At 41.2% G+C, this 24,104-nt stretch overlaps 1 protein-coding gene and 1 long non-coding RNA gene across 9 annotated transcripts in view; both read left to right on the forward strand.

Annotated features, from left to right (window-relative positions):
* Window positions 1–24,104, forward strand: part of UTRN (utrophin) — a 519,130-nt gene that overhangs the window by 59,836 nt on the left and 435,190 nt on the right. The window lies entirely within an intron of this gene.
* Window positions 11,097–13,000, forward strand: LOC123609120. The gene is made up of 2 exons (XR_006717619.1): window positions 11,097–12,865; window positions 12,956–13,000. It is a non-coding gene; the product is annotated as an uncharacterized LOC123609120 (long non-coding RNA).

Consider the following 24,104-nt stretch of genomic DNA (forward strand, 5'->3'; position numbering starts at 1 on the left):
TGGAGTGAATTTTAGATACATATTTGCTCAAAGTTAACCACTCAGTGTTAGTTTTGAAATTGCCGCCCTTTGCTCTGTGGGGAGCTTCAATGTATTTGCCTTCCTGCCACCACTGAGCTACAACAGGGAGAAACTGAGTAAGTTGAAATCTGAATCCATATCTATCTATCTATCTATCTATCTATCTATCTATCTATCTATCTATCTATCATCTATTTACTTATCTGTCATCTATCTTTCTTTGATGTAGAATCTTTTTATTTTAAAATATTAACCCTAGGGGGCGCCTGGGTGGCTCAGTTGGTTAAGCGTCGGGCTTCGGCTCAGGTCATGATCTCACAGTCCATGAGTTCGAGCCCTGCGTTGGGCTCTGTGCTGACAGCTCAGAGCCTGGAGCCTGCTTTGGATTCTGTGTCTCCCTCTCTCTCTGCCCCTCCCCTGCTCATGCTCTGCCTTTCTCTGTCTCAAAAATAAATAAAAACATTAAAAAAAAAGTTAAAAAAAAACATTAAAATATTAACCGTAGGAGTGCCTGGGTGGCTCAGTTGGTTGAGTGACCAACTCTTGGTTCCAGACCAGGTCATGATCTCATGGTTCGTGGGTTCAAACCCCACATCGGGCTAAGCACTGGCAGCACGGAGCCTACTTGGGATTCTCTGTCTCTCCCTCTCTCTCTGCTCCCCCCCCCCCATAAATAAACTTAAAAAAATATATTAACCCTATACTTCTGTGAAATAATTCCTTTTCTTAATCTTGATGCCTGTGTACAAATGATGACAAGTTAAGAATAACCTAATTGAGGGAGACCAAAGTTAAAAAAGTCTTGAAAATGGGGCACCTGGGTGGCTAAGTTGGTTAAGTGTCTGGCTTTTGATCTCAGCTCAGGTCGTGATCTCATGGTTGGGAGATTGAGCCCTGAGTCGGGCCAGCTCTGTGCTGAGTGTGGAGCCTGCTTGGGATTTTCTCTCTCTCCTTCTCTGCCCCTCCCCCATTCACGCTCACTCGCTCTCTCTCTCTTTCTCTCCCCCCCCCCCAATAAATAAATAAACTTAAAAAAAGTCTTGAAAATGTGAAATAAGAAAATTTTGGTGCCATTCTAGGATTTGTAGGCATCCACTAATGCACAGATGATTTATGTCTAGAAATTGCCCTGCTCAGGAAGCCACTGCTGGGAGGCAGCTTTTCTGGCCATCCTTCCTGCTTGCTTGTTGGCTGACAGGACTCTATGTCAGCTGTTTCCTTTCTAGATGGGTTGGTGAAGATATCCTTAACCCTGGCTCCACAGTAGAGTCGTCAAAGTGTTGAAGCCCCACCACCAGAGATTCTGATTTAAGCAGACTGACGCCTTGACTTCGTAGCTTTTCAAAAAGTCTCTGAGTGATGCTGCTGTAGATTCAAGGTGGAGAGGCACAGGGGACTGTTACTTGTTCCCAGCTAGACCGGAAGCTCTGTGAAGAGGACGAGGACCTTGTCACCATTGTACCCAGCACCTAACTGTGTGCCTGGCGTTCAGGGAAGGCTCAATATCTGCTTGTGGAATGAATGAATCAATTCCTCTGAGCAACAGGAAGGCTGGAAGAGGGTTGGATCTCTTCGTTTCCGGTCAGTGCTGATGTAGGAGAGTATGTTATATTAGACTCTGGCTCCCCTGAATATCAGCTGTCATCTGGAAGAAGCTCCTGGAAGAGATCCTAGGGGAACAGACACATTGAGCAGCCCTCTCAGAAGAGACAAGCCTGCCAGTTGGCAGTGTCTTCATGAAGCAAGGCAGGTTGAGAACTTTGGAATAAGAATTTTATCAGGGGCTGGGGTGTAGGTGTGTGTGAATGCGGAGGTGGGGCTGGTTGGGGACACTACCAGGAGGTTCTCTGAAAGGAACTGTGTAAGGGTTGGTTTGAAAGGAAGGAGTGTGTCTATCTTTGCCAGATATTATGGACTTCCTGACCTACCAGTTGACTGTATCAGAATAAAGGCACAGACTTCAGAGTCGCCAGAGTGCAGTGAGGTTTGTCTGGGAAGATTTCTCAGGGCTTGTGAATTTTTAGCTGATCTTAACATGTATAAAGAAAATTCACTGGTGGTTAGGAGGGCCAGGTGGAATATAATTTTCAGAGGTGAGTGAGAAAATTGTTAAATTTGGAGAAGAAGGGTAGACAGAACGACTTGTTTGAAACAAAAGAATTTGGGGAGAAAATGAGATGTGTGAGTTAACATGGTACTGAACAGCTGTTTGAGGGGTAGACTTGGCTCTTATGATCGATTGTAAATGTCGCTGAACTTCTGAGGTGGGTCTCCCAACCAGTGGGATTTCCCAGGGGCTGTTTCAAAGCACTTGTAAACTATGGTAACATTCAAGGTAAATAAAGAGTACGTTCTGTAAACATTATAAAAATCTGATAACGGTAGCTTTGCCTGCTACCTAGAGTCTAGGAATAGAAAATCAAATGTTATGTTCATTATGGTACTTAAAATATATTTAAGGGGTGCCTGAGTGGCTTAGTTGGTTGAATGTCCGACTCTTGGTTTCTGCTCAGGTCATGATCTCATGGTTATGAGATTGGACCCTGCATCGAGCATGGAGTCTGTTTGGGATTCTCTCTTCCTCTCTCTCTGCCTCTCCCCGACTTGTGTGCATGCTCTCTCTCTCTCAAAAATAAATATTAAAAAATTATATATATACATATGTGTATATATATATATTTAAGTTCAACCTGTACACCCTGTTATCCTTTTAGTTGTGTTTTCCCTTGGCATTACTTGAAAGGTATGCTCATGACATGGGTCCTGGATCCATTTCGTGTTACAGTTGGGTTCTTTGACCCTTACTTAGAGGGCACCAGGTGCTTCCTCTTCTAACCATTTGCAAAGTCAGGATTTGATTGGAGGACCATTGAAAGGACTGCTGGGAGCGAGGAATGGTAGGAGCGTTCGATAGGATCTGGGCACAGCGACTCGCTTGATCCTGCCCCAATATTTTGACCTTGATTTGAACAGTTCGGTGAGCAGGCAACTCAAGTAGTTTTTTTCCCACTGAACTAGAACTTTCATTGTTCTGCAGAGGAAGATGAGTCATAGCCTAGTTCTACCATTGTGTCAAAGTGAAATTTTATTCTAGGACTAAGGGAACACAGGTCATACTTTCTGTCTAAACCAGAGAATTGAATCTTGGGTTGTGAACTGGGCAAAAATAAGTGTGGTTCCCTGTGAGGGTGGCTGGTAAGTTAGATATTTTCTTGTAAGAAGTTTTTTATTCCATACCTCATTTTTAATAATATATTTAAGTATCTTTTAAAAAATAACCTTAAGTAATCAGCTTCCTTCTTAAAAAAATCCAGTGCTGAATAAACATTATACAGAGTAGAAAATTGTTCCCTCTCCCCTCCGTTTATGTCTATTAACCATTGTTAATAGTTTTGTTTGGCCATACCTTTTCCTACGAATACACAAATGTGCAGCTTTGTATCCAGGTTTTCACAAGCATGACTTTTCTTTTTGAACCGAAGTCAGAACCATGCTGTGATGGTAGTATCCCATTTAAAAAAATTATTGGAAATAATGACCTGTGTACATAGATCTTAGTTCATTTGTGTAATTGCTGGGGGGCAGGTAAGTGTTTTCTGTGAAGTTGCTATCCACGAAGTGTAGAGAGATAAAAAGTAGTGTATAAATGTTTGGACTTGCCTTTTCTTTCCTTTCCTTTCCTTTCCTTTCCTTTCCTTTCCTTTCCTTTCCTTTCCTTTCCTTTCCTTTCCTTTTCTCTTCTTTTCTTTTCTTTTGTGAAATTGAACTTCTCTGCATATGTTTAATGGCCCTTTGGAAAAATTCTTCAATAAATTGCCTTTTAATACATTGGGCCCTCCCCCTTTTTCTGTTGTCTGCATCTCTGACTTCAAACTCTTCCTGATTCTGAGGGAAATTCCTACAAAATTGGAGATTTTAAATGACTTATGTGAATTTCTTTTGCATTTAAAGATGGTTAACTTCCAACTTAAAAGACACAAGTGATTTCTGGATTTCTGGGATAGTTTCGAGTCTTTGGATTTGGATTCTGTATTTTCTCTTTTTCTTTTGACTGGTGTGGCCGCTGTCATCATCCCGGACTCTGCTGAGGCTGGTGATTATTTAGGTGCCCTCACTATTTTATTACATTTTTCTATACTCATGAATCACTCTCATAGGGATGGTAGGGCCCAGAGGTATTCACAGAATGCCCTTTTTCCATGTAAGTTGTGGAGCATGATACACTTAATGGGGACACACTGTGTAGCTAGACTTACAGTTGAGTCCTAGTCACCCTGCATCGGATCTCAGTTTCCTTGCTTGCAAAATGGTAATAAAGGGACTGTTGTGAGTCTTTAAAGGTGGACATATGCAAACTCTCTTGCACATTCTTTGGCAAATTGCAGGAAGGATTATAGTAAATGATGGCTGTATTTGTTAGTAGAGCCTTTCAAGTTAATCTAGGAAAAAATGAATACAGCTTAGATGTTAGATAAAGATAAGATATTAGTTTAAATTAGGCCCCATGTGCATCATCGTACTGAAAATTGACCAGTTCGTCCTCATCCTTCGATCTAGATCTGTTAGTAATTTTTCACGTCAAAGCATCAAGGCTGTAATTCTATGCTGGACTCTAACCGCAGACCCAGTACATGGCAAGAAAACAGAGCTGTACATGACAGCAAATGGCCTGCAGTTGCCTGGAGAATATCTTTGTGGCACGGTGCCCGAAATGTTTTGCTGGTTTCAAAGTTCACTTTCATTTATTCAGAAAGGTTTTTATTGTTTGCAAGCAAGCAAGACAAGCAAAGGAAAAGGGCACACAGGTTCCCATATGGTTCTGTGCTGTACGACCTATTTGCCTTTTGGTGCCTTATATAAAAAGCTTTATTTAGTCTGCAGAGAGGACTATTTCTCCAAATAGAGGAGAACCGTCATAATGGTCTGGAAACCTGATAGATTTCAGTTTAATGCCACTGATCCAGATACTGCCAGAGGCTGGAATGCACAGAGGTTGTGAGATAGGCATCTCGCACAAATTCTTCCAGGTCACATGCATATCATCAATGGAGATACCTTATCAAATAGCAATCCTCTTGGTCCTCTGAGATTCAGCTCCTCCTGTCACAGCAGCACTGACCCTTTTCTCCTGGCCCAGCCAGCCCCTAGCTAAAACCTGCCGCCGGAGCGAGTCTCCTGGCTTTGACCCGACCTGTTTTCTTGTTCTACTCTTGGATCCTGTGCCTTTAGCTTCTGATTTAGCCTACTCCTTTTCTGGTGTTAGTAGCTCCTGGATTGTGTTTGACAGAAGAAATTTATTTTCCCAACAGATTCACTTTCTCTTTAGATAACTCCAACCTACTCATGCAATCTGGTATCTGGCAATACTCTGAGAACTCTTAGTTGTTAATAAATATTTAATGGGTAACTCTGAATAACTAGTGTTACAGCAGGAAAAGGAAAAGCATAGTGTGTGTGCGTGCGTGTGCATGCGTGTGTGTGTGTGTGTGTGTGTGGCAGTTACTTATGGGACATTTGGAAATAGAAGAGAAAGACATCATGAAAAGAAAATACTTATTATATTTTATGTCTGCTGATACATATTCTTTAAGACAATTATTCCATTCTGTCTTTGCTCATATGCAAAGTTGGGGTGACTGGGCGGCTCAGTCTGTTGGACTTCCGACTCTTGAATTTTCGGCTCAGGACATGATCTTGCGTTTCGTGGGTTCAAGCCCCACATTGGGTTCTGTGTTGACAGCATGGAGTCTGCTTGGGATTCTTTCTCCCTTTCTGTCTGCCCCTCCCCCGCTTGCTTGAGTGTGCATTCTCTGTCTCAAGATAAATAAATAAACATTTTAAAAAATCATGTTTGACTTCATAGTGATGGATTCTAAGCTGGGAGGTTATGGATATTTTGCAAGTAGGCTGAGAAAATAGTTCTCAAGTTCCATTGGATCCTTCTTACCTATTCACCTCCTTCCTACCTAATTTCTTCTGCGGTTACAAGGAGACTCTTATGTTTTATGATGAGAAGTTATTTTGTGGCTCAACAAACTGTGTACTATTACGAAACAAAAGTCTTTGAGATTGTATTCTGTGTATTCACTGAATTTGTTGCGGGCCTCATGCTGCAAAATTTCTCCGAGTAATAAAACCTAAATAAAAATAAATGGTGTTGAAGGCGTACCTACCTCTTGATACTGAAATAAAGAATTGGCATTTACCTCCCATAACTTGGAAGTCTCTAGCAAGTAATACATGCCTGGAGTTTTATGATGAACAATTCTTATCATACTGGGTTTGTATTAGGAAGAAAGTAAGCATCGATTTCTCTATGATTTTCTAAAATTTCTCATCTATTCACATTTCTTAAATCAAGTGGTACATAGTGCTTACTTTTCTGTTAACCTCAAGTAAGCCACACATCTAAGAATTAGAAGGGAGAAAAAAAGCAGCCCCCAAATAAAAGATTCAGAGAACATTTATTCAGATCTGCTGTTTTCTGGGTCCTGCTATAGGTCCTGTTGTTTTAAATCTGTTTTTAACGTTTTTTATTTATTTTTTTGGGACAGAGAGAGACAGAGCATGAACGGGGGAGGGGCAGAGAGAGAGGGAGACCCAGAATCGGAAACAGGCTCCAGGCTCTGAGCCATCAGCCCAGAGCCTGACGCGGGGCTCGAACTCACAGACCGCGAGATCGTGACCTGGCTGAAGTCGGACGCCTAACCGACTGCGCCACCCAGGCGCCCCTTAAATCTGTTTTTAAACTTAATGATTCTCCTCACTGGTAGGCCAGGACTTCTGTAGATACCATGCAGACTGTACAGAGATGACAATGGCCATTTGTTCCTTGGAGTGTGCAGTCAGGGACATCTGTGAAGCACATTAGGCCCTCTGTTAGTGACTGTTTTCTTAATTCACGTTTAAGTATTCAGTTTCTAGATACAAATCAGAAGGGTAGTGGGCTCGAGTGCTGCTAAATATTAACACTTTGGCAGTAATAAGATGTGCTGATTATACATACAGGAGACAAAAAAAAGTACAGAGCAGTGCAAAGTAGCCTCAAAGCTTAACAACTTGGGTCAAAATGGTGCTAGATTTTGCAACCCCAAATGGTGAAAAACCATTAACACACGAGAAAGCTTTTCCCGTGAAATGGCTGCACAACTGAGGGGAGGCAGTATATGGCTTTCTGGGCTAGAAACCCTGGGCTCTAGAATCCTGTTTGCATATTTTGTCAGACCCCAACGAGCACAAAGCCCCTTTCTCCAGCTCTGGAGTGGCCTGCTGGTTAGGCTCACGGGCACTGCTGGTTTGCAGCTGCTGGGGGTTGGTACTTTGTGGCCAGCGTTCAGTGACTTTCAGAAGCACTGTAAATGTTCTCGGTACTGTGTGGTAGGCAGGCTGCGTCCTCAAGACTTATTCTGCTCTTAAATGATCAACAGTGCACTTCTTTTCCAGGAATTCCTTTCTGACCTTCACGTATGGGTTGGGTGCCCCTCTCCTCTGCTCCTACACCTTCCCTCCTGGGCTCAAATTCAGTGATTCCTAGATGTGGTCCTCTGTCACAACATTTATGAAAGATTTCATAGATCAGTGTTTTTGAAAGTGTGGCCTGGCCTCTCTCTTACAGGGTGTAACCTTGAAACCTGTGTTTTAATAATCTCTCCAAGTGGTCACTGTGCATGCTTGAGAACCTCAACTTTAGAGATGACCTTGAAGACGGGCTCTCTGCTTCTTTGTGTTTGAATCCTCAGACCTAGCCCAGCTCCTGGCACATTTTTGTGGCTCAGGCACTTTTCGTTATTGTTGTTGTTCAGTGAATGAGATAGAATTCCATTGAGAAATGTATGGAAAGCAGGTGCACATGTGGAATCCAGCAGCACAGTCAAAGCCACGCCAGTGATTCTCAACCGTTTTTCTTGATCGTTTTGTAAATCCACAGAAACGTGAAACTGAAAATGTACTGTGGATGTACCAGAATTAGCTTTTCTTTTCTTGCCCAAGAAAATATCCTGTATGTGATTGTTTTATTTTTACCTTGTTTGAAATAAGCTTTTATTTTAGGCTGGTTTTACATTGATAGTAATGTGAATGCAAAGGTATGGGAAGTTCCTGTACATCCCTCACCCAGTTTCTTCTTTCCTCCCTGATTGACATCTTATGTTACTATGTTACATTCACTGTGTCACAATTAATGGACCAATATGGATCCATTATTATTAGTAGTAGTAATATCATTTTTTAAAGTAGGCTTCATGCCCAGCACACAGCCTACCATGGGCTTGAACTCACAATCCTGAGATCAAGACCTGAGCTGAGATCAAGAATAGGATGCTTAGGGGAACCTGGGTGGCTCAGTCGGTTGGTTAAGCGTCCGACTTCAGCTCAGGTCATGATCTCACGGTCTGTGAGTTTGAGCCCCATGTCAGGCTCTGTGCTGACAGCTCAGAGCCTGGAGCCTGCTTCAGATTCTGTGTCTCCCTCTCTCTCTGCCCCTCCCCTGCTCATGCTCTGTCACAAATAAATAAACATTAAAAAAAATAAAAAAAAAAAGAATAGGATGCTTAACTGAGTGAGACATCCAGACACCCCATAGTAATATCATTAATTAAAGGCCTCCATAAGACTTATTATTAAAAGTTTGTAGATTAGGAGGTAAAATAATGTTTATTACACATACCAAGTCTTTCTTGCTTGAGGTTCTGTGTTTGAATTCTTACCTGCCGTCACAGTTGCAAGTATGTTCATAAAGCAAGAGGGGGCTGATTCCTGTGATAGATTCTGAAACAGGTGTTTTCAGGTGTCATTGGTCTTCCAGGATCTAGAAGAGGGGAAAGTTATTTTGAAAGGCTACATTTGGTTCATATATCTGAAAGTACTCCATATTAATAAAAATATTTTTTGACACCTCAGGTTTTGTTAGATAGGATATTTGTTTTATCTATTTATAGTGTATTCAGACAGAGTTACTATTCAAAATATTTGATGAATGGTAGGGTGGGCCCAAACCGATCAGATAGATGTCCAAATAATCAGAATGGTTGATGGCTGGTAAATAGGTCTCTCAGTTCCTACTACTATCTAAAATGCCCTAAAAATGTCTTTTGTCATCACCAAATGTCTCGCAAGATCACTCCGGGTCAGAAGCCCCTGATGGAAAGCATTTAGAGCAGCCTGTCCTGCTCCTGTAAGTGCTACAGAAATATGTGCTGTTATTATTATTGTTGGTGTCTTCCTTCATTTCACTTATTTATTTCTGATATATTTAAAAACATGCAGGTAAGAAAGACACATCAGGATTCTTTTCTCTAGTGAAATCACCACTTGTCTTAAAAATAAGGCTGTATTTTTGATAATAAGATGTACTCACGTTTGTCAGAGACACGTATGTATGGCAGGAGGAAATGCGGGTTCTTCCACAGAAGACGTCTTCGGCTTTCCTCACCTGCTGTCTTCCTTCCTGACATCTCAGCACCCTGAAATGGGAGACTGGTAGGACAGCCCCCAGGTGTGGAATTGGAGATCAGCAGCACTCCTCTGAGTTTCCTCCCACCATCCTGCAGCCTACTTTGAGCTGTTAACAGTTCAGCCAGGAGAGGAGCCTTTTACTTTGGCTTATGCCAAATTCCCCTCATTTCCTCATGATGATATGTTATTAGTATCCTGATCCCTGTTATTTGTTAAGTTAATCTGCACTTCAGGGATCTCAGTAGATCACAGAGTGTCATTTTCAGTGACTTCATTTCATAATGTATGCTCTGGGTAGGTGAGACTAGACTAGAGACATTGAAGCCCAACAATTTAATATCTACAAATAATATTTTATATTTAACCTTCCTATCCATTTCTCTTCAGCATTCTGGAAACAGATGCTTAAGTTGTTTAAACAGACAGTCCCCTGTGGCTTATCTAAGGTATCCGTTTTCCTATTGACAGGATATAGACTTATTTTTTTAATCCCCAAATCCATGAGAACTGAATATCCACTGGGACATGAAGATCAACGCAAATCCTTCCCCCCCACCCCCCACGTTAGAATCATGGATCGTGAGGCTTCCTGCGGAAACTCTGACAACCTTATTTTTTTCTGCTTTGAATCTGCTCAGCAGTTCCGGCAAACATTTATTCATCAATATCCATTGATTATTATAAAAATAATTTAAAGAATATCTAACTATGCGATAAAAGATAATTGTAGTAATTAAAAATTCTTTAAGATATGACATCCTGTTGGCTAAATCATTGTTAGGTCTACTCAGACAATTACTTGTCTTCAGAGGGTAGGTTTCACATGTATCAGCTATAATCAGTCCATTGCTGTAGGAAGTGGAGAGGGGGTAGAGCCTGTCTTTCCTTCACTCCTATCTTGTCCCCAAGCACGTTGGGACTTTGGAGTCAGTCAGACTGCCTTGAGTGTCAGTCAGTTCAGGGACTTCCATTTACCAACTCTGTGAGTCCTCGACAGGTTGCTTGATTGTAAGTGTTTTGACCTCTGCTGAAAAATGGGGATCATAAAAGTATTTACCTCATATGGATCTTGTGGAATTAGATTACACAGTTATCCTATGTAGGAGGCATTTAATGCATGTTGTTAAAAATAGGAACAACAATAATATTACTACTAACAGTGCTACAATTGTTAATATATTAAAAATACTGGAAATTACCCTATGTGATAGAGCTGCCAAAATGAATCAGACTTAGCTGAATTAAAGTTTGATTCTTTTTGTGAGCTCTTTTTAGGTGATGGTAAGCCATAAAATAACTGAAAGATAGAGTGGTAGGTATAAAAATCTAGGTTATTCATTCTTACACTGAATAGTTGATTATAACTTCAGAATTTAAAACACTAACTTTTGTTGCTGTTCCTTGAAAATCCTCCTTCCTAATTTCTTGATAATAACTGTTTTCTTAGCTTGGTAACTCTTGTGTTGTTAAAATAAGGTATTCCTGGGGCACCCGGCTGGTTCAGTCAGTAGAGCATGCAGCTTTTGATCTGAGGTTATAGGTTCGATCCCCACATAGGGTGTAGGGATTTCTTAAAAGTAAAATCTTAAACAAATAAAATAAAATAAGGTATTCCTTATTTCATTAAAAAATCATTCTTTATCTCTACTGTTGAGTGTTTTTTTTCTTTTAAAAATCAGAGTAATATCAAAGAATGTTAGGAAAAAGGAAAAAATTCATTCCTATTTCTACCATGTTAACACAGTAGTAACTTTAATATCATCTTCCCATTTAGTCTCCATATTTGTAATATATACCTTAAAATAATTGTAATTATGTAATAGTCCTAATTTTTTATTCTGGTGTCTTAGTTTTATGTTATTTCATAGATATTTTTCATGCTTCTGTTAGATCTACTATAATTTATTTAGCTCTCTCCCTGTTTTTTGGTATTTAGTTTATTCCTAGTTTTTCAACATTATGGATAATAACACAGAGAAAATTATCTTTATGGATCTGTAAAATGGATGTAATGAAAATATCATAAGGTTGTCATGAGGATTATAAAAGCGAATAGGTACAGAACAGTTTCTTAGGCACAGAACTCTTACCATTTGGGGCCAAATAAATCTTTGCTGTGGGAGCTGTCCTGTGCAGTGTCCATGTTTCACAGCATCCCTGGCCTCTATCTGCCAGTTATGATAAACCAAAATGTCTCCCGACAGTGTCACGTGTCTCCTAGGGCGCAAGATAATTCCCAGTTGAGACCTCCTGGTGTAAAGCACTTAGAACGGCCTGGCATTGCTCTAGTGAGTGCTGCGCAAATATTTGCTGTTACTCTGATTGCTCTTGGTATCATTCTTTGTTTCAGTTACTTATTTCTGATAAGTTCCTAGACATAGAATTTCTGAGACAAGGGGTTTAATATTAGGGTTTCTGACATATATTACTAAATGCTTTCTGGAAGGACTGTATTAGTTTAATGCCATCAGTTGTATAGAAATATGGCAGTCACTTTGGGATCCAGCCATTATTCACTTGTGAATCCCCATATTGTTTTATTTTCAGTTTCTGTAATTACTAGTCAACACGAGCATTTTCTATGTTTCTTTACTTGTATTGCCCCATCTGAAGGCTCTGGTAGTGGCTTTTGTTGATTTAGCCCTCTCCCCAGCCTCCCAGCCCCAAGTCTCCCTCCCCCGAGTCTCCCTCCCCCCAGCCTCCCTCCCCCAAGTCTCCCTCCCCCAAGTCTCCCTTCCCCCCAATCTCCTTCCCTTCAGCCTCCCTCCCCTCAGCCTCCTTCCCCCAGTCTCCCTCCCCCCAGCCTCCCTCACCTTTTTTTTGAGTTGCTTTACCTTCCACCACTTGAGGTTGAAAAAGTCATACCCTCAATAACCAAGTCTGTATTATATTTCTTTGCTTGACCTTTGATAGCATCCAAGTTGTACATTGTCAAGTTCCTTTCAGGTTATTGTGTTTTACCCCTACAGTGCTTTGTGATTTCAGATTAAGACATGATAATTGACAATGTCCTATAATGTTAGAACTTGCAGGATTTAAGTATTAGGTGACATCCTCTTTTTGGGAGGATCATTTTGTGGAGGATTAGCTTTGTATTCTGCGGTATGTGTCGCCCCACTAATGTGGTTGCCATAGGTGTACCCTTTTGGAACTCATCCCAGTCCTAGCTGTGGCAGAGGCTGTCGCCGCCCCACCCACCTGGGGCCTGGGGCCTTCCACCTGCTGGCACTTGCATTCCTTTGCCTGAGGGCATTCTCTGGCTGGAAGAGCTCACACCCAGGGCTGGCAGGAAGTACCAGCTGTCAGCAGCCAACAGCCAGTGACTGCTCTGGTATAAATCCCTTTTTGCATCTCAGGTGAGCTACCTTTGAGACAAGCATTTTACCCTGAGGTTCTCAGCCAACAGCCAGTGACTGCTCTGGTATAAATCCCTTTTTGCATCTCAGGTGAGCTACCTTTGAGACGAGCATTGTACCCTGAGGTTCTCAGAGTTCCTACTTGGATTATGATTCAGTGGTAACTTGCTTAAAAATGACCCTTTTATTAGCTACTTTTCCTTCCCTGTCTCACTTCTTCATTCCCCACCCAGTGTATTTTGGGATCACCTCCAAAATAAACTACAGTTGACCTTGAATAGCACAGATTTGAACTGCGTGGGTTCACTTAATATGCAGATTATTTCCCGGTAAATACGGTACAGTATTCTAAATGTATTTTCTCTTCCTTATGATTTTCTAAACATTTTCTTTTCTTGAGCTTACTCTATTGTAAGAATACAGTATATAAGACTGTGTTGATTGTTGATGTTATTGGTGAGGCTTCCAGTCAACAGTTGGCTGTTAGTAGTTCAGTTTTTGGGGAGTCAGAAGTTGCCTGTGGATTTTGGACTGTGCAGGGGGTTGGTATCCGGGTCGCTCGTACCTACACGTGACGTTAACCAACTTTTCCCTTGATCTTGGCCCTTCTGTTTGACCTTGATGCAGCGATGCAAGAAGAAGAAAAGTCAGACCAGGAGAGCCGAAATCTTTTGAAGGCCTGTCTGTGTAGAAAGGAGATGAGTTTAGTTTCACTGCTTCAAGAGACAACTTGAACACGTCAATATTCTAGTGATGCTGCTGCCCAGGGAGTTTGGAGAAAGAGTCGCTGGACTGTGTGATGGGATTGAAGCCACAGCAGGAAGGCTTTCAGTGTCCCCACCTAATGTGACTTTCCGCCCACTTCCTCCACACCACGGACTGACTCCGGCTTGCTGAGTTTCAGAAAGCCTGGTTTTTCAGTCTGTGGCTTCTCCACATGGAGACTGACTGACGTTAGGAAGAAAAAAGAATCCTCACCTACTACTTTCCTAGTTTTGTCCTTGTTTTTGAGATACTGTTAATGCTTTGGGAAATTTTTTGGCTTGCAGTTCTGCTAGTTTGGCAGGCAGGGCATTATTAGTTTCAACTGCAGGCTTAGTCCAGGGGGCTGTTTGAGTGAAAAGCATTCAGGAGTTGAGGGAAGACGACCTTGATGGGTCTATTTCTAGATGCTGAAAGGGGCTTTGCAGGGCCACTGAGGGTAGTGCCTTTAATGTTAGAGGCGCAGGTTGGTTGATTCTAGGGATTTCTGTCCTGATGCTGCCACTTCCTTACTCAAATGTAATAATAGAAACAAAGACCAAGTTAATAATAGTAATAATAATAGGAAACCAAGAAAATTAGTAAAATAAATAGAGTTGTAAATATTTTCTTTGTTAATTAACAAAGATCAGCTCATTCAAGCTGATTTGTAAAACGTCAAATATGGCTAGGATATAAGAGCTAACTTTTATGTGGGTGGAGTCAGAATGCTGAGGTCCTATGTGGGCACCCCACACTGAGGTAGAAGTTCCTTTCTCAGGCCCTTCCTCAAAGAGCCCTCCCAGGGAGGGTAATTGATCAGCATACTGCATGGGCATCTGTCTCCCTGACCTGTCCCACACCCTGACACCTGCCCCATCATCTAGCTGCTTTCCTTTGGTGCCCTCTTTTCAGAGAGCAGACTTCCAGGAGCACTTGTCTTAAAGTCACATAGCTGTTTTGTTTCCTTGCCAGCAAAATACTGAATGTAGTTTCTGAAAAGCCAAGGTCATTACATGGTCTTTAATGACCTTAGCTGTATGTGAATGTAACCCAGAATGAGCCAAAGTGAATGTTGGCCAACAAAGGTTTCTCGTTTTCTGTGGAAAGTTCTTCCTTTGTTGTTTGTGATTAATAACTGAATAGGATATAAAGCCAAGTGATTTCATTGTTGAACACAGACTTGAGGGTCATGAGAACCTGCCCGTTCAAATTAAACTTTGCCAAGATATGGTCAAAAGGTCTGCATTAACACCTGGATAGTTTTTGAAACAAGGCAGAGAAAAACAAAGCGAGGAAACACTGTTCTTCACACGATGTGAAAATTGGTATCAAGTACATCAAGTGATGCGTCAGAATAGATGACCTGGGAGCCTGAGTTGCGCTGGGAAAAACGCTTTAGAATAAAGGTGTCCTGAGGACCTAGTGTGGACCATGTTCAGAATGAGTCTCTTGTGCCAAGAAATGTGGCGAAGAATTAGTTGTAGGCGCAACTACTTTGTTAATAGTTGATTTTTAAATTTTGTATCCTACTGGTCTGCTATTTGAAATGTGATTTTGAATCAAGTTTCTTAGTACTAGCACTTTGAATTTTATTGTTTTCAAAAGGATTTAAGAGTCACACATAACGACTGATGAAAATACAGTGGTACTTGCATTTGAAAATAGCGAGACGCCCCCAAATGAGTGTCTTATAGAACTGTACTTTGTGCATATTTTTTTTTCTATGTATTTTCTAGGGTTTTGAGTTAGAAGTGACAAAAAGACTTTCTTCTAGTCTGTCATCTTTACTCTCCCTACTTGGAGAAGGAGTTGCCCCGGTTCTTAGTCATATCTTTATAAACATACGTCCATTTGTATGATGAATTGTCACAATACCTAGTGGCTGTAACTTTGATACCCTAAGGGTAGATTAATTTTGAAAGCGACACGCTGAGAGCCTGTTTTTTCCGGGACTGGTGTGGTGTAAGATGGTGGAGGGATGACGGGGCCTGGTTGGGTCCTGTTCCTTCCTCTGTTATTACTTGCTTGCTTTCCAGCTGGATCTTAAATCTCTTCTCCCAGGACAGCTTCTAGGCCCTAAGTCAACCGGTAGGAATTTGTGTGCTAGGAGTAATTGCAGATGGGTGGAGATACAAACTACTCACTTAGTTCCCATTAGAATTTTTCCCTGCTGAAAGCAAACAAACAAAAACGAAATTCTCTGGGGCGCCTGGGTGGCTCAGTCGGTTGAGCATCTGACTTAGGCTCAGGTCATGATCTCACAGTTCATGAGTTCGAGCCCTGCGTTGGGCTCTGTGATGACAGCTTGGAGCTGGGAACCTGCTTCAGATTCTGTGTCTCCCTTTCTCTCTGCCCCTCCCCCGCTCTCTCTTGCATGTGCGCGCATGTGCTCTCTCTCTTTCTCTTTTTCTCCCTAAAAAATAAATAACCATTAAAGAAAAAATTAAAAAACAAACAAAATCCTCTAAACCATTATAATTTTATTGGAATTGAATTATCCCTGTTGAAGAAGTTTTCTCACATGGCTCTAACTTAACTTCTTCTGAATGATCAGGATTTTTCTCTTTTTCCTAAGGCTATGTCAGGTTATTTCTTTGGTAATTCAGTGACTATTTATTGTATATTTATGGCATATAAGGAACTATGTGAGAGAGGCCAGGGAATAACACAGTTTCTTCCTTCTTGAAATTAAGAATCTCAGGGCGCCTGGGTGGCTCAGTCGGTTAAGCGTCTGACTTCGGCTCAGGTCATGATCCCACGGTTCGTGGGTTCGAGCCCTGCATCGGGCTCGGTGCTGACAGCTCAGAGCCTGGAACCTGCTTCAGATTCTGTGTCTCCCTCTCTCTCTGCCCCTCCCCTGCTCACTCTGTCTCTCTCTGTCTGTCAAAAATGAATAAATGTAAAAACAATTAAAAAAAATTGGAAAAAAAATCTTAAAAAAAATCTCAGGGGGCACCTGGGTGGCCCAGTTGGTTAAGCATCTGACTTGGCTCAGGTCATGATCTCACAGTTCATGAGTTCAAGCCCTGCATCAGGCTCTGTGCTGACAGCTCACAGCCTGGAGGCTGCTTCGGATTCTGTGTCTCCCTCTCTCTCTGCCCCTCCCCTGCTCTCTCTTTCTCTCTCTCTCTCTCAAAAATAAATAAACATTAAAACAAAAAAAGAAAAAAGAATCTCATGAGGTAGGGTGCCTGGCTGGCTCAGTCTGTAGAGCATGTGACTCTCAATCTCAGGGTCATGAGTTTAAGCTCCATGTTGGGCGGGGAGCCTACTTAAAAAAGAAAAAAAAAAAGAATCTCATGGAGGGTGCAGATCAACATGGGTGCATATATATGTCTATAATATTATTAACTCCCCACCTTCCCAAGTATTTTGTTTCAATTAAGGAACAAAATATCATGTGAATTCAGAAGATGGGGGGGCGTATAGGGCTGGGGAGGAAACTCTGAAGCCGTTATGAAAGAGGATGCCATTTGGTATAACATATGCCATGGTAAGCAGGTTCCTTCATCCCGTAACATATAGAAGTGCCTGACTTTAAAGGCAGTGGATGACCTTTGGGAGGTTTTGTGGTGTGGCATTTCATGATCCCGAGAAGTTAATCTTTCAAAGGGGTTTATTTATTTTGAGAGAGAGGGAGAGAGAGAAAGAGAGTCAGAGAGAGGGAAGAAAAGAATCCCAAGCAGGCTCTTTGCTGACCTTGCAGAGCCTGATGCGGGGCTCCAATTCACAAATTGCGAGATCATGACCTGAGCCGAAGTCAAGTCAGATGCTCAACAGACAGAGCCACCCAGGTGCCCCTCAAAGGGGCTTAGGATGCAAATAGGAGGGAGGATAGTACGGGGGGGTTGTTGTGATACACTGAGGGGAGGACGCCAAGGAGGTAGACATTGGGGTTGATAGCTTGGGAATATCTTGGCTCTGTTGAAGAATTAGATGGAATTATGTCATAGCTCACTTCATGGTTTTAATATTTAAGATTCTGCTGCCAGAAGCTGAGGTCACTCTTCTTTTGGGTGTAACTGTGATCGAAAGAACTTGAGCGTGAAAGATTCTTTCCTTTCATATTTACAGTATCAGTTTCTAGTTTAGGAGCTTAGCTGATACCTGCGGAAATTGCTTCTGATTGTGACCTGCTTCCCTCTGCTGTCTCTTTTGTGCTTTTCCTAGTTATTTCCCTTCAAGATAAAAGGAGGTGTGTAGACCAGATTTCATTCTTTTGGGTCAGTTTGTGAGGGATGGCCCCTCCTTTAATTTGTGGATAGGTGCTGGTCTGTGTATTTTGTGCAATTAGGGCTAGAGGCTTGGACAGTCACTGCCGTGCTCTCCCTGCTCTGTGTTTCTGCTTCTGATTTTTTATTTCAGTTTGTGATTCACAGGCAGAGATGAATGACTGAGAAATGTTGCAGCTGAGTGGGTGTGTTTGTTTCCTATCGCTGCTGTAGCAAAGTCTCATGGATTTGATGGCTTCCAATAACATACATTTGTTATCTTACAGTTCTGAAGGTCAGAAGGCAGACACAGGTCTCACTGTACTAAAGTCAATGCTTTTGACAGGGCTGCATTCCTCCTGGAAACTCTAGGGGAGCTTCCTTGCCTTTTCCAGCTTGAAGAGGCTGCCCCCGTTCCTTGGCTCGTGGCCCACTCCACCTTCAGAACCAGCAATGGTGGGTCGAGTCCTACTTACACTGTGGTGGATGACTCTTAGTTTTCATTTTTTTAAAAAATAGAACCTCTGCACAGAGAATTTTGCACAGTGTTTAATTCCCCAGTCATTCCTGCATGTTCAAAACAAATGTCATTACGTTTTTGGGGACAGCTGACTTATAATTAATTAAAAAATAGAATCCTTTTTTTTTCGTGTATATGTGTATACATATCATATTATGATGTATCTCATTGTCTGATGATGGGGAAGAGGGAAGGAGTGAGCCTGGTGCTTTCAACCACAGGGGCAGGCATTGGATTGAAACTCTGGAGTGGGTCATGAAGAGTAGAAGTAACTTCACCGTGACAAAAACATGTTAACCACTCATGATTCTCCACTTTTCACACTTTATTCTGAAGCCATATACTTCAATTAATGTGATTTGGTGGTTTTCTCTCAGTGTTATTTGGCAGGATGTTATTAAGAAGAAATACCCTTGGGGCGCCTGGGTGGCGCAGTCGGTTAAGCGTCCGACTTCAGCCAGGTCACGATCTCGCGGTCCGGGAGTTCGAGCCCCGCGTCAGGCTCTGGGCTGATGGCTCAGAGCCTGGAGCCTGTTTCTGATTCTGTGTCTCCCTCTCTCTCTGCCCCTCCCCCGTTCATGCTCTGTCTCTCTCTGTCCCAAAAATAAATAAACGTTGAAAAAAAAAATTAAAAAAAAAAAAAAAAGAAGAAATACCCAACACAATGTTGAAGTGTATTTGGGAACGAAATGAGTAGCCAAACAAAAACTGAAATTTAAAAAGTCTTATTGTATGAAAATTGAAGAAGGTCAGAGGTTAGTTAAGAGAGTGTTGGCCTTTGGAATTTTATTTTAGGAAATCAAATATTATTGGGCCAGATTCTAGATTTAATGTTCATTGCATTCTGCTGATGTAAGAACCTGAATAGCATAATTGTCACATGAATATAAAAGTTGATGTATTATAATTGTACAATTCATGTTCAATTTACTTGGAACTATGGGAGTTCCATCTACCTATGGGAGATGTCACTTCCAAGAAATCTCTACCTATATTTTTAGGGAGGAGTTATATATGAGTCAAGGATTTATTAGGAAAAAACTTTTTAAAAATGTTTTTATTTATTTTGAGAGAGAGAGGGCACGAGGGAGAGGGAGAGAGCATGCACACATGTGAGTTGGGGAGGGGCAGAGAGAGAGAGAGAGAGAGAGAATCCCAAGCAGGCTCTGTGCTGTTAGTGCAGAGCCCGATGCAGGACTCGATTCCATGAACTGTGAGATCATGACCTGAGCCGAAATCAAGAGTCTGACACTTAACTGACTGAGCCACCCAAGTGCCTCGCTTGTTAATTTTATGGACAGGATTTCTTCTTATCTCCTCCCTACTCATTATTATATAGACAATGCAATTGTCATTGAATCATATTTAGGAATTTTAGAATGATAATATTTAGAACAATTTTTAGAAAATATACATTTCTGAAATACTCAGATTGCCATTAGAATAAAAGTAGGGTTTTGTCATAGACGAATAAGATGTCAGTTTAATAAGCTATGAGCTTAGCCACTGCCTAAATCTTTCATTGTATTCTGATAAATTTGACTGGCCTTTATTTTCAAGGAGAAACTTATCTTCATGGAAACAGTTAAGTTGGAAGAGGGCCAAGAGATAAAGTCTAGGAATCCTAAGCTCATATATAAGGGGAATTTTGCGTTTCTTTTATTACTGATAATCCTTACTGATCTGAGTACTGAGTCCTATAAGTTTGTCGCACCTCTTCCTTTTCATGTCCCCTAAAGAGCCATCATACAGGCAGTTGGGACATGCGCATTTAAGATGGCCTAATGCTGGACATTTATTCCTTCAGTTTCTTTATCTGACAGCATATAGAAGAAAGAAGGAAAATCTTATGATACAACAAACATGAATGACATTAGTTAAAGGAACGATGAATCTGGCATGTAGTAGGTGCTTAATAAACAAGTTTTAAAGGAATGAATCAAATAACTTGTTTGTATATGTGGCTAAAGTTTTTATGGGGCAGATTTCCTCTTTTTCTCTCCTGCTTTAGGAAAGGTGTTTGTATTGTGTCTAAAAGAAAGAAAAACCTATCTTTAACATTTAGAACTATAAATCATAAGCTTAAAAATAAGACTAGCTAAGTGTTATCCTAATTACTGCAGAGAGAGATCCTGTGCCTACTCTTCCAGGATTTAAAAGATGTCTCTTTACTGTGTTTGGCCTAAGGGTTTTTGTTTTGTTATTTGATCCTTTAATTTCTATCTTGACCTTTTATATAATGAGACCATATAATCTTTAAAATAATGTTCTTAAAAAATTTTGGGGTCAGAGAGTAAAGTAAAAATTGATAGAGGGGCACCTGGATGGCTCATTTGGTTAAGAGGCCAACTTTGGCTCAGGTCATGATCTTGCGGTTGGTGAGTTTGAGCCCTGCGTCGGGGTCTGTGCTGACAGCTCAGAGCCTGGAGCCTGCTTCTGATTCTGTGTCTCCTTCTCTCTCTGCCCCTCTCCTGCTCATTCTGTCTCTCCCTCCCTCTCTCTCTTTCTCTCTCTCTCTCAAAAATGAATAAACAGTAAAAAAATTAAAAAAGAAATTGATAGAAACTATGGAATTTCTGCCCCCACTCAAAATCACAAATGCAAGTACATAATTCTTCTCAGAACTTAAAGTTTATAAAGTCACTAAAACTTTCCCAGATATGTAGCAAAATATAAACTTTTGTTCATTTATTCATCTTATTCATATTTGTCCATTTGTTTCCATGGCTTTTTAGGTTTATAGGATTATCTGAGAGAATGCTACCTTTGTTTTTTTGTTTTTTAATTTTTTTGGAGAGAGAGAGAGACAATGCATGGGTGTCTACCAGTGTGAGCAGGGGAGGGGCGGAGAGAGAGGCGGGAGAGAGAGAATCTTAAGCACGCTCCATACTCAGCTCAGAACCCACTCCAGGGCTGGATCTCATGACCCTGAAATCATGACCTAGACCCTGAGATCAAGACCTGAGCTGATATCCAAGAGTCAGATGCTTAACCAACACCCAGGCACTCCACCTTTGTTTGTTTTTAAACAAAATATTATGTACATATGTTTAAAAGTCGAACATTTCATTGCATAGAAATTATGCCCTGCTGCCAGGGGGGGACATCCCCATCATTAGATGATTAAAAAATTTTTTTGTTTATGTGCATATGGTAATGTGTATATATGTTCATATTGCCTATTTTTCATAAATACAAGATCATATTATTTATATTGTTTTATAGTCCCCACTCTGGGTATAGATATTCAGTCTTTTTCCATGCCAGTATTAATAGATCTAGCATATTTTTTTAAACCATGATTTCACCTGTTATTTAGCATGGACATATTTCTATAGACATACTAACATTATTTGTAGATTGATTTTTATAGTTAACAAGGTTGGTGGCAGAAATAAGAGGAGGATAAGGAGGACTGGTTGGAATGACATGTCAGTTGCTAGAACTCCCCTTTGTTCCTTTTTTCAGAGAGTAGTTGTGTACGGCTGGGGGAGGCATACATTTTCAACAGGGGGTTGTTGGCCAAGAAATAGGCCTCCACCCAACAGAACACCCACTGTGATGATTTACAATGTTTGAATCTCAGCAAAAATACCACTTGTATTCTGAATTCCTTTGTTTCAACTACATAACTCAATAGGAGGAAAGTTTCCTACAATTGAAAAGAATAGACAGTGTTTAGAGGCCAAGTTTTGCCTTTTAAGGCTGAATGTGCTTTATTTTAAGCTGTTCTTTCTTCTCAAGAAGCCTGATATAAACAAGAGAAGGGCTCTCTGGTATTTCTATGCAAAGCATCAGTAATACCGTTTCTCCTTAAAGAAGATAGATAAATACTTCTGTTTATCTACTGAGTGCCCATTGCTGTAGCACCTGAGGAGCTCAGTGTTTCTGACGGTGCATCCTGTTGGTGAGTGGACGCAGCTTGCCCGGGTTCGAGTCTCTGCTTCGACTCTTACTGGCTATGAAACCTCAGACAAGTTTATTGACTCTGTCTCCTTGTTTGTCAAGTGGAGGACCCTCAGAGTACTAGCTCATGGCTGCAGGGAGGATAAGGCAAGTGAAAAAACAACCCAGAGAACGGGGGCAGATATTTGCAAGTCATATACAGTAGTCCCCCGCATCCATGGTTTTTCCTTGTGATGTTTTAATCACCCGTGGTCACCCGTGGTCGAGAAACAGATGATCCTCCTTCCAGCTTATGCTGGGAGGCCGATAGTAGCCTAATCCTGTGTCCCAGTGCCTGTGGCATCCACCTTACTTCATGTCATCATGTAGATAGTTTATCATCTCACATCATCACGAGAAGGAGGGTGACTACAGTATAAGAAGATACTTTGAGAGAGTGAGACCACATTCATATAACTTTTGTTGTGCTATGATGTCATAAATGTTCTAGTATATTATTGCTTATTGTTAATCTCTTACTGTGCCTAATTTATAAATTAAAGTTTACCATGGATATGTACATATAGGGTAAAACAGAGTATATACAAGGTTCAGGCATCCATTAGGGGTCTTGCAATGTATCCCTTACAGATAAAAGGAGACTCCTGTATTTGAGAAGGATCTAATGTCCAGAACACATAAAGAATTCTTACAGCTCAACAATAAAATGACAAGTAGCCCAATTGAAGAATGGGCAAAGATTTGTATGGATGTTTCTCCAAAGATATACAAGGCCAATGGACCTGTAAAAAGGTGCTCGAGATCATTAGTCTTTAGGGAAAGGCCTCAAAATCACAGTGAGATGCTATTTCTCACTCATTAGGATGGATGTAATAAAAACTATGGAAAAGAACAGTGTTGACAAGGATGTGGAGAAATTGGAACTGTCATACCTTACTGGGTAAATGTAAATAGGTGCAGTGGTTTTGGAAAAGAGTTTTTGCCGGAAAAAGTTAGGTGTTGACTTATCTAACTCAGCAATTCCCTTCTAAGTTGTATCCCCAAGAAAATTGAGAACTATGTCCACACAAGAGCTTGAACATGGACGTTCATTAGCAGTGCTGTTCCTTTTTTTTTTTAATGTTTATTTTTTAGAGAGAGAGACAGAGAGAGAGAGAGGGAGTGTGTGAGTGGAGAAGGGGCAGAAAGAGAGGGAGACACAGAATCTGAAGCAGGCTCCGGACTCACAGAGTCCAATGAGGGATTTGAACTCATGAACTGCAAAGTCATGAAGTTGGACGCTTAATTGAGGGAGTCACCAAGGCGCCCTGCAGCACTATTCCTTATAGGCAAGAAGTGGAAACAACTAAGATTCCCCTCAGCTGATGAATAGATACAAAAATGTGGTCTCTCCATACAATGGAACACTATTCAGCTATAAATAAAATGCAGCACTGATACAAGTTACAACATGTGTGAACTTTGAAAACATAATGCTAAGTGAAAGAACCCTGGCTTTGGGGTGCCTGGATGGCTCAGTCGGATAAGCATCCGACTTCCGCTGGGGTCATGATCTCACCGCGTCTGGCTCTGTGCTGGCAGCTCACAACCTGGAGCATGCTTCGGATTCTGTGTCTCCCCCTCTCTCTCTGGCCTGCCCCCGCGCGTACTGTCTCTCTCTCTCAAAAGATGAATAAATGTTAAAAAAAAAAAAAAAAAAAGTAAAGCCTGGCTTGGAAGGCCAGACCCATATGATTCTATTTATATGGAATGTCCAGAATAGGAAGATCCATAGAAGGTCGAATTGTGGATGCCTAGGACTCAGGGGAGTGTCGCGATGGGGAATAACTGTTAACGGGTACAGGGTTTTGGGGGTAATGAAAATGTTCTGGAATTAGTGATGATCACTGTACA

Source organism: Leopardus geoffroyi, chromosome B2 (assembly GCF_018350155.1).
Source record: "Leopardus geoffroyi isolate Oge1 chromosome B2, O.geoffroyi_Oge1_pat1.0, whole genome shotgun sequence".
NCBI classification, from domain to species: domain Eukaryota; kingdom Metazoa; phylum Chordata; class Mammalia; order Carnivora; family Felidae; genus Leopardus; species Leopardus geoffroyi.